The 10,487-nt window shown below is 39.4% G+C and overlaps 1 long non-coding RNA gene across 1 annotated transcript in view; it reads right to left on the bottom strand.

The window, feature by feature from the left end:
• Nucleotides 1-681: 681 nt before the first annotated feature.
• The window catches only part of LOC135301355 (uncharacterized), a 31,084-nt gene continuing 21,278 nt past the window's right edge, over nucleotides 682-10,487 (bottom strand). Inside the window, exon 3 of the long non-coding RNA XR_010363113.1 lies at nucleotides 682-851. This is a non-coding gene — a long non-coding RNA (uncharacterized LOC135301355). The remainder of the gene's footprint in view (nucleotides 852-10,487) is intronic.

Here is a 10,487-nt window from a genome sequence, read left to right as displayed (position 1 = left end):
CTGAAAATACTGCACAAAAATTAGTCAAATATCATTAAAAAAAAAAAAAAAACAAGAAAAAACCAAAACCATAACACCTACTTTACGCTCTTTATCAGAGAGCAAGCTAATACTAGAATAATATGGATACTTGAAAATTCACAAAGAACTAACTAAATGAGCATTAGTAAGTAGTCCCCACCATTATTTTTCACTGTTCCTATATTTATTTATCTTTATGCTTGATTATATTTTTTCTGTATACTTACTCACATACACAGACTTTTGTGGCAGAAGGAATAATTCTGAGAGAAAGCTGATGAGCTTGCAGATGGAGATGGTGGTGAGCTCTGTGGAGTGATGGCTCTCTGACATACAGGCTCACTGAGTGCCTAAATGTTCACTCATGCAGGAAGGGGGATAATCTTATAAAGCTGTACTCGGCTCTTCAGTGACCAGAATCCCATACTCCTTGTATAATATAATTTCTATGACATAACTCTTGAGCAATCAGGATGGATAAATGGCTATAGCTTCTTATACAATCATAAAAAATAGCTTAAAACCACAAACAACCCACTTCAGACAACGGAGTTTTGATCCAGACCTAAATTGTACAAATAGTATTGACTCTTCCCTTATAAATTTTATGGTGTCTCTTACCAATTTTAATGGGGTCCTCTTAAAATTCTGGGTCTTCTGTCTTCTAGGAAGTGCTTCTTGGGACTACTGGGGTGGGAGGCTCAGAGCAAAGGCAGTTCAGGACTTGATGCACCCACTTCTCTTTGCAAAGCACTGAAGCCAACCTCATCTGGTGCCAACAGGGGGCTCTGGCACCTCTCAATATTCACGCCTGACTTACATTGCATCAGCTGAAAAAGAACAAAACAATAAATGTTTCTCTGATGTCCCCTCAGCACACCTAACTTATATACAGTGCCCTGTCAGAGGGCACCAGCTCTGGGGGTACCTTTGGGTCTTAGTTCTCTGGGTTATCTTTGGGTTTTAAGTCTCTCAGGATTCTTTAAAATCCAAGAAAGCTTGTTCAATATATCCAGGCCTTCAATGACCCTCTTTGTTGAGTAGACCCATCCTGTCACTGCAAAAGGACAACTTGTTTTCTATTGAAAGTAAAGGTTCATCTGTTTCAAGTGAGTTTAGAAGCACTTTCATTGCCTTGGCATTAGATTTAGAGTGGGTTCACCACTTTCCTCCATTTTGCCAGCAGAAAGGAGGGAGAAGCACATGAACCCCAACTGTGCTGTCTCTTCAGCGTGGTGTACACATCATCACCAAGAACAGCTTTCAACAGCTGAATAAAAGTCTTAAACTGGAGAAATTAAATTAGGACTAGAAGATATTTGATGGGAAAGAAAATCAATTTGCCTGGTTTCCAATGACCATTGCTGCCTTCATCCAGCTAGACTAAAAGAGCCTAACAGCTCCAGTTGTGCTTGTTCCTACTTCATCATGCTTGCTTAGTGCAAGAGTGGATTCAAAATCACTGGGACTAGCATTGTGCAGTCCAGCAAGACTCTATTAATGCTTTGTCATCACTACTATCCTGAGTGCTAACTACCCTGATTGCTACAATTCTGAATTGGGCTCTCTGATAAAAGTGGGTTTTGGTACAAGGCTAATAAATTCAAATTATGTATCAGAGGTGAGGGAGCAGTGGAGGGAGCCATTAGTCAGCCAAGCTGCTTTGAACTGACAGAGTCCAAACCAGGGATGTACAACTGTGCCAGCCAAGCGTGGAGTGTCCCTGCCTCTAGTCTCCTACAAGTGGCATTCATTCATTCCTTTAGTTCCTATTGTACCCTTCCTGACTACTTAGGCTATGGGCACATGAATATGTTGACTTTTGCCAGCTATCTTGATTTTAACAAGCTGTAAATGACAACACAGCTCTTAAAAGCAGTGCAGGCTTACCTGAAGAGCAGCAAAAACACAGTGGATGACTTTGGGGCAAATCATGTCACACTTCCAATCACTTGCACAGTGTAATTTGCTGCAGGTTTATGACTTCAATGTCAGCTCTTTGCTCAGGGGTGCCTAGTCTTACAAAGACTGAGCTAGTCACACAGCAAGATTTAATGCCAATAACTCTACCTCCCAAATCCTTGTTATGTGTGTGCTGCGGATAGCAAAGGATGGAGCAAGAAAAAGGCAGGCAACTACTCTCTTAAGCTGCTTTTGAAGCTTCTGGTATTTCATGGCTATCCGAGAGCCAATTAGGACTCTGATTTAAAGTTTCAGCAGTCCCCAAGGACAATAGCAGCCACAGCAGAAAGCAAATACTTGAGCTTTCCTTTGCCTTACACTGATCAAGGGAACACTGATGCCAATACATTTTCTCATTTCTCTGTGACTATTATTCTCAACCAAAAAATAACTCCTAGAGAGAATCAGGCAGAATAGTGAATTGGGCATGGTGTGTTTCATTCTTAGGAAAAAACCAAAATTATTATAGCGTGCTAACCAGAACAAGGCTGCAAGGCCAACCTACATGGATAATTCCTTTTATTCTGTATAATAATTCCTCTTACACTGTACACATAAGCAGAGTAGCCCTTCTTCTTACCAAAATTGCCTTTCTTCTCTCCATGCTTTATAAATTATTGAGAAGAGTAGGCAAATTATGGGCCTGGAAGTGTACATGGTTCTGTTTTGTACAAAGAGTTGTGACCTTTTTCTGCTCTCCAATAACCAAAAAGTGTCTTGCTTTTAAAAGTTCAAACTTGTCATGTTGTTAATCCTGGAAGATGACAAGAGCATACCATATATTTGAAAGATAATGGTTGGAAAATAAGAATGATATTAAGATTCAAATTGATTAACCTTTGCAGGGATGTTGTATTATACTGGCAGAAGATAGGCTGAATATAAACAATATTATTTCAGGAATCCAGTTGAAGCTGTCTGATTCAACACATATCCATTTCTTCCCTCTGGCTCAGGGGTAAAGTTGACCCCCTTATGGCAGCTGCTGTCTCCTCCTCTGTTTCCTTTACCATGCTTTAAGCCACGACACACCTTCAAACCACTGCTATCCAAGCAATGGTGCTAAGGATGGAAGACCATAGGGCAGTAGAAATCTTTTGACAATCTGTCTAGGTGCTTTCCAGTTTTCATTCCTGGCTGGCATTCCTTGGAGCATCCTGCAGGTACAGTCCCACCTCAGGTGGGGATGCCACGGCTCAGCCCAGAAACATTCCCAGTGCACCTTTCCTGTGGCATCAGCCAGCACTGGGCACAATGCCAGGTGATGTTACTGGTGACTGCTTCCCTTGGAACACCTGAATTCAGCTTTTTGAGTGCTCCTTTGGTCCTTTAGTGCAAAATCATCAGGCTCAGCTTCAAGGCAGTTGTATCAGTCTCATTTCTGTAGTAAGCAAGGACCTGCTTGAAGCTATTCCCCAGTCAGGCACAGAGTCCAGCTGGAAGTAGCCAAGCCTTCTTTATGTTTGTAGTACAGCCAAGCCCTTTACTAGAGGGTAAAAATGGTCAAAATTGCTCATGAAGATATTTGAAAAGGTTCTGAGATTTCTGAAATTCATCACAAAAAATAATACTGCCATATCTGCCATTCAGTTTGGGCAGCAGACTTTGGATTTTTATGAGTATAATTTTTTTTTCTTTCAGAAAAATCTCTTATTGTAGAGAGAACTATATCTCCCTTCTTTTAAAATCGGCAACTGGGAGTGCAAAGCGAAGAATGAAAAACTTCAGGTGCCTGAGAAAGACAATGAAGGCAGCTACACATGGCAGCTTCTCCTCATTTCCTATTCTAAGTCCATGTTTAAGAATGGGCTCATTCTGCAGTAAGCAGCACTGTGAAACCAAGGGGCAAATGGCAACAATGAATACATCTTGGAAAGAGAAGTAGGAATTAGGGAATGGGAGCTGTCCTGGAGAAAAAGTGAAAACTGCACCAACCTTATTGTTCTTTTTTATGTCCTGAAAAAGGGACAACCTAGAATAGATAGGTGGGCAACTTCATCTCATTGGAAAACAATCTAGTTTTCACAGGCTTCACAAAAAGGCAGTCTCCACTTAAATCCAAAAATGTTTTGCATCTAGGCTTGTGCTGTTGATGCTATCCTTGGAAAACAGAAAAATTATACCACTCTTTTCATTACCTAGAAAGAAGCAGTCAAGGAAATAAAGCCCTGGCTAATAGGCCTACCTTAAAAAAAAAAAAAAAAAACAAACAAAAAACCATGATGATTTAACATCAAATTTCTTCTCCCTTCCTGCACCAAGAGTGCAAAGTCCCATCCAAACCCCTAGTTGAAACATTACCTGTCCACGTCCAGGCCACTGTTTCCACGTGCATCACTGAAAAAACTACCAGGCATTTCTAACCAAAGTATCTTTGTGCAGTGTGTGCTGCTTAATAAACAGCCTCAAAGAGTATAAAACTGAGATCCATAATATCATCTCAGTTTGTAACTTTCAGTGGAATAGGTGGAATTCAGGTCTATTTCCTCCACATGGCTGCAAATTTGTCACTGAACACCCATCCAGAATGGCTGTGAACTGGAGGACAGCAATAGCTCTGCACTAGAGGTGAGGCAGAGCTTGCTGCTCTCTCTCCCTGCTCCAGCTTACAAATAGTTATCAACACATAGAAATAGCCAGCTTCTAGTACAAAATCATCCACTGTTCTTCTGAAAACATCACTGATAGCAAAAGTACTGTGAGTGAATTCCTGCCTTCTGTGCATTATGTAAAAATGCAGCATATTGTAAGTATTCCCCTGCAGATGGCTTGTTACAGAAAAATGTGGAGCACGAAAGGGGTGTGCAAGGCCTCCCTTTCACACCTCTAAGGCCACTGCAGCTTCTTGGGCCAGTCAAAGGAGCAATCACAGCACATTCCCTGCCACGAAGGACAAGCCTAGTGCTCACCAGAACGAATCTGTGTGATTCCCAAGGCATGAGGATCGATCTTCCTTCCTTTGTCAGTACCAGGATGGAAGGCACAGTTCTTGTTTTCAGTGAGTGGGAAACAAAACCTCATTTCTTAGGCCTGTATTAATATTACATATAAAAATGTCCCTTCAGTGGGCGAGACTTTTGGGGTTGTATGTCAGCAAGGTCTTGAAAATATTTTTGACTTCTCTGACAAACTTCTTTCTAGAATGAGAGCTACACAGAAGTTATTTTATAACTGTAGTGATTTCCTGGATATTTTTTATTTATATAGTGATATATATGAAATTACTGCTATTTCTATGTAGCAACAGACACAGCTCACATATTTCTAACAAATGAGACTGTGTTACTAGGTGTATGCTGTGAATTGCCTGGAGATACTACCACAGGACTGTGTGTTTTATCATGCAAGTTGAAAACTAAATTGTTTTGTTCCCTTGTTGACTACAATACACAAGAAACTCTGTAAACTCCCAATTACAGCTGCCACATTTTTGCACGTTCCCCAGTCAATTCAAATAAATAAAATGGATTTTTGAAATCATTATAATCTGAAGCAACAGGAAGATATGTGGGTGGAACTGGCGTAAAGGTGAAGGAAGAAAAATGCACCAGGATACATATAACAAAAACACATCTTCCTTGAAGTTTACTGCTTACACGCTTTTTGATGGAGAGGGATGCAGCAGCTGAGATGAATGATACAGTGTAAATGTGAAATCAGTTCTGCTTGCTGTGCTGTGTAATGCCAAGGTTTCAAATCTCCGCGAACGCCTCCTGTACATTGGTTTTGACACTCGCCGTTCAAAAGCCACAGAATCACTGGTGTCCCAAATGTCAAAACACAGACAGGCAAAAGCAATAATGACAATTGCAAGGCTGTCTTAAGAAATTAAAAGAAAAGGCTGAGGAGCTCAGCAAAGTAGCCAGATTATTCAGCCAACAAACCTTTTCCCAATCAAAAGCGTCTCCAGTCTCAGTGTCTGTGAAAGAGAAGGTTTTCCACCACCTTTTGCAACAGCAATATGAAATGAGCCCAGTGTGGAGAATTTAAGGGTCAGCATTTGCAGTTATCTTATTTTTTTTTACATTCCATTACGAAGGGCAAATTCTTTTTTCAGACAGCTGAATATATGAAGGAAATTTTTAAAGAAACCATGGACGTATCAGCTCCAAGCATTCTAAAAATACACACAAATGCATGACCTTCAGGAGTCATAAATTCACCTTAAACATCTGAGATGAAGACGTATTCTCAGAAAAGTAGATGGCAGATTTGATTTCAACAGAGTATGGATTCCACTCTGTCAGATTTCCTAAAAAGCTTCAGGTTGATTTTATTTGCAGGTCAGGTTTCTAAGCCTGCAAGGTGCATTCAAGTTACATTTTCATTTTTTTTCCCTGTGGAAGAGCTAAGAAAAATTACTTAGCTTTTTGAAGAACTGAAATTTTCATTTAAAAAAAATAAAACAAAGAAACACAGATCTGGAACTATTACATATGCCTCATTTGAAACACAAAATGAGGCAATACTTGTGTAGTTCAGGGTAGTAGTTAAAATCTACTTAGTTAATAAACTTCAGCAGGAAGAAATACACTGGTATTGTCAACTTTGCTGAAACTTGGGTTGGGTTTTTTTTGGCTTTGTTTGTTTTTCAATACTACTTTTTTATAAAGTAGCCTTGTAAAATAAAAGGCTGAAGTTTAATTTTCAAACATCATTTTGGGATATGGTAAATGAGCCTTGCTTCTGACCTGGTATGCACCAAGGTCTGGAGTTTTAAAAAAGTCAGCAACACAATCTACTATTCATCTTACCAAGACAGGATTTCACATGGGGATAAACTCTCATCTAGCCAGACGGGTAATGTTCTTGCCTGCAACCACTATGAATAAAAATTGTCCACAACAAAACCACATATATTACATTTTAAAATTATCAGAAACATTAACCATTGGTATGGAATTTTCAAATTTAGATAACACAGGCTGTAATATATTTTTGTTAAGAATGTAAATTTTATTTAGAAAAACACAAGTAAAAGTCATTACAACCAACCAAAATGGAGGTTTTGTAGGCTATTAAGAATCAAAAATCCAGCTTGTCTTCAGAAAGCTTTGGGAAATTAAAAAAAAAACAAAAAACAAAAAAACCCCAAACAAACAAACAAAAAAAAAACCAACAACAAAAAAACCCACAACAACAAAAAACCTCCACACTATTTAATTGGTCCACCCAAAACATAACTTGTCTCAACAATTTAAAATGACCCACAGGACTACATGAGGGTAAACAAGGCCCCTGAAATGTGCTCACATTGGCTGTGAGATGCTCTAGTAACTTGTAACCATGCTGAATTGCTTCTCTTATCTGTTTCTCAATTTCTGCTTTCCTATCTCTCAATAAATCTGATTAAATTGTGCTTGCTTAGTCAAGGGCAAAGGAAAGAGGAGATGGAACTGGCTAGGACTAAAAAACAAGGAAATGAAAAAGCCAAGAAATTTAGTTAGGTTATTTTTTAAATCTTCTGAACACTATGACACTTAACACCATGCAACTGAAAGCAAAAAGGGTTTTGGAAAAGCTCAGAACAAATTCTGTAAAACAAAGGAAAAAATTCCGCTTCAGATAAAATATTTTTCTAAGCCTTGTGGCCAGATTACATTGTAGTAACATAAGCAGAGGCAGGGGCTGATTTTTAAATTACCTGTTATACTCTAGTCTAACCAGCTGTATAGCTAGCTTAAAAACTTGGAAGCTTTTTTTCACTTTGAAGAGTTACAGAGTTAGACACCAGTCCTTCACACTGTTGTAAAAGCCTTTATGTCATGACCGCTGAAAAGAACTCTTCTGAATACACTTTAGACACAGGCATGGAAACAAAATACAGAAAGCAGGGGTTTTTTGTTTGTTTGTTTTAATCCCTTGAACACGAAATCACAGCCTGAGAGGAGAGGTCAAACTCAGTTTTCAAACCCTACACTCACTCAGGGTGCAGCATTACTGTCAATTGTTTTCATGGCTGCCCCGTAATGGAATTTATAAAGGATTTTCTAAGTTTTACATTTTAAAAAGACAACAAAAAACCAAAACCAAAGCAAAACCCAAAACATTAATAAAGAAAAATCCATGCCACTTGATCAGGTTCACCACCACACTTTTTAGACGACTACTCCATATGATCTTTTGTCTGTCTCCACTCCTCCCCGTCTGTTCAAATGGAACAGTGCCCACTCGCAAATTGGACAGTCCTTGTTGCAGAGATGGCAGATGCAGAATGAATACTTGAAAACAGGGAAAAAAAGTAGCTTGCAGACTACTGCTGCGTGCCAGCGAGACACAGCTGCATTGCAGAAAGCACATTAAAAGAAAAAGCAACCTAGACAAAACCCTCCAAGAAACAACTGTGGCTAACTTTTAAAACGATGTAGCTGAATTACAGCAGCAAAGCAGACAATTGCCTCCTCAGTCATGCGTGCGAGTGCATTGACAGGCCAGCAGGTACTGGCAGCAAAAAGTTATTAAGAGTTAAGATGTGCTAGATGCATTAATCAAAGAATAAAAACTTTTTAGCAGGTCAGATAAGAAGGTACATTAGTTTCACTGTGCATCTTATTGCCTGAGGAAGTGCTGGCCAAGACTGCTTTATCCCTGCTAACATTCCTCCTGCCTCTGCTCAGCTGGTACTTAGGTGGTAGGCTGCAAACACAGCTAGATCTGAGAAGCAACATTTCCTACATTTTTTACTGCACCAAAGCGCCAGGAAATGTCATTTGCCTGCACATTTGCTCCCTCAAATACTGAGATCAATAATTTATTCAAGTCTATTCCATTTGTTTGTCAATAATTGCAAAATAGTCTTTTCTATTGTACTATAGGAAAATGAAGGAAAATAACAGGGACGTGAGGGAAAAGTTAAGGCACTGAAAAGTGCAGCTAACAAAACACCAGACATAGTGATGCTCCCCACTAACCCCTTCCAAGAATGTGCACCTGTAAAAAAGTGCATTTTCAAATTTCTTCCAGATGCTGTGAAAATGGACTGAGGGCAATACAAAAAGCAGTCATTCAGATATATAGCCAGAGTCAAGTCTTGACAGAAGTTCAGGGAAAGATGTCTAGAAGAAGAGAGCAACTTTTGCTGATGGCTGAGGAGGTGGCAATGACCCATGGAACTGCTGCTCTGCCAGGATGGGAGGTGAGCCTGGAGGCAGCATTTGACTGGTTTATGACCACACTGTAACTTCATGTAAATAGCTTAGACAGATACTGCTTAAATTTTAGGCTAGGTGATAAAACTTTTAGGCTCAATCTATTGACTGCACAGTCCCAACCAATTCCTGTGGCCTACTGGAAAACCCAGCAGCTGTCACTGCTTCCTTTCCACTACAGCTTCAACTCCATGCCCTTTGGTCATAAACTGCCCTAAAAACAGCTGGATAGAGAATATAGTTTTAAACAAGGAAGAGTTATTAAATGCTAAGTTTCTACCAGTACAGTCATTTAGTATTAATAACTTCACTTCATAATTTATTTTGCATGACAATAGTAGCCAGATATCCTCATGCTGTGATAAGCAACAGGCTTCTCTGCCCTGGCGATTATAAAATCAAAACAGATAAAAGAGGAAAAAAAAGAATAATATATGGAGAGATTAAGTGAATGTCCAAGGTCACAGAAACCATGTGCCAAAGAGGATGGATCTGAACCTAAAGAAGTGGAGCCACACTGCATCTGTGATTATTTTCGTATTCCAGAAGCAGACAGCCCTAAGGCAGCACAGCAAAAGGAAGGTGTATTACGGATTTAACTTCCATCTCAGGATAAGCCAAATCAACCATCAGAGCAGGGTCTGATTCATCTGCAATCTAGAAGGTGGTCTGTCATCCATCACAGCCCCACAGTGAAGGGTGAAAGCAGTAACTGACATCCTTGGTGGCATCGTTTAATTTGATCTTTTAAACTGGCTCTGTCATGAATGCTGCTGAGACAATAGAAAAATAGATGAATGTCACAGCCATATTAACCTGGACTGATGTTAATGTTTATTAACCTAAAAAGGTTTGGGGACCATTAAGAAATAAAAACAGCTGTGTGTCCTACAAAGTATTTTTTTTTCCTGCCAAAACCTTGTCTCACTTGATTGTTTGCCACCACGATTGTCACTTAAATAATTGTTTCTCTTTTTCTCACTGAATGTCTAAGCATTTTAAATATCCAGTGAAATGAGGGCACCTCTTTAGATTTCTTGATGACAAAGGAAAGACAGGAAGAGGTGATGCTGTTTATCTGCTTTTTTATTGTTGGAGTATTAGCAGGTTATCAGTATCTCTAAAACTTATAGCAATTTGATTTTGAAATTGGTTTCATTGATGCCCTTTTCACCTCATTCTCCAGAGATCTGGAGTCCCATTCTCCTTTGATTCTCTTCCTCTGACCCTACGGAGATTGAAGAGATACTCGGGTTCAGATGTAATGTTCACTAAAAACTCAAGAAAATCTCCAACACCTTCTCTGTCATGGCTTTGTTTTTATCAGTCGCCTGGCTTGTTTATCATCTACTCCAC

This window comes from Passer domesticus, chromosome 5 (assembly GCF_036417665.1).
Source record: "Passer domesticus isolate bPasDom1 chromosome 5, bPasDom1.hap1, whole genome shotgun sequence".
In the NCBI taxonomy this organism is placed as follows: domain Eukaryota; kingdom Metazoa; phylum Chordata; class Aves; order Passeriformes; family Passeridae; genus Passer; species Passer domesticus.
This window is presented reverse-complemented; position numbering and strand designations above follow the sequence as displayed.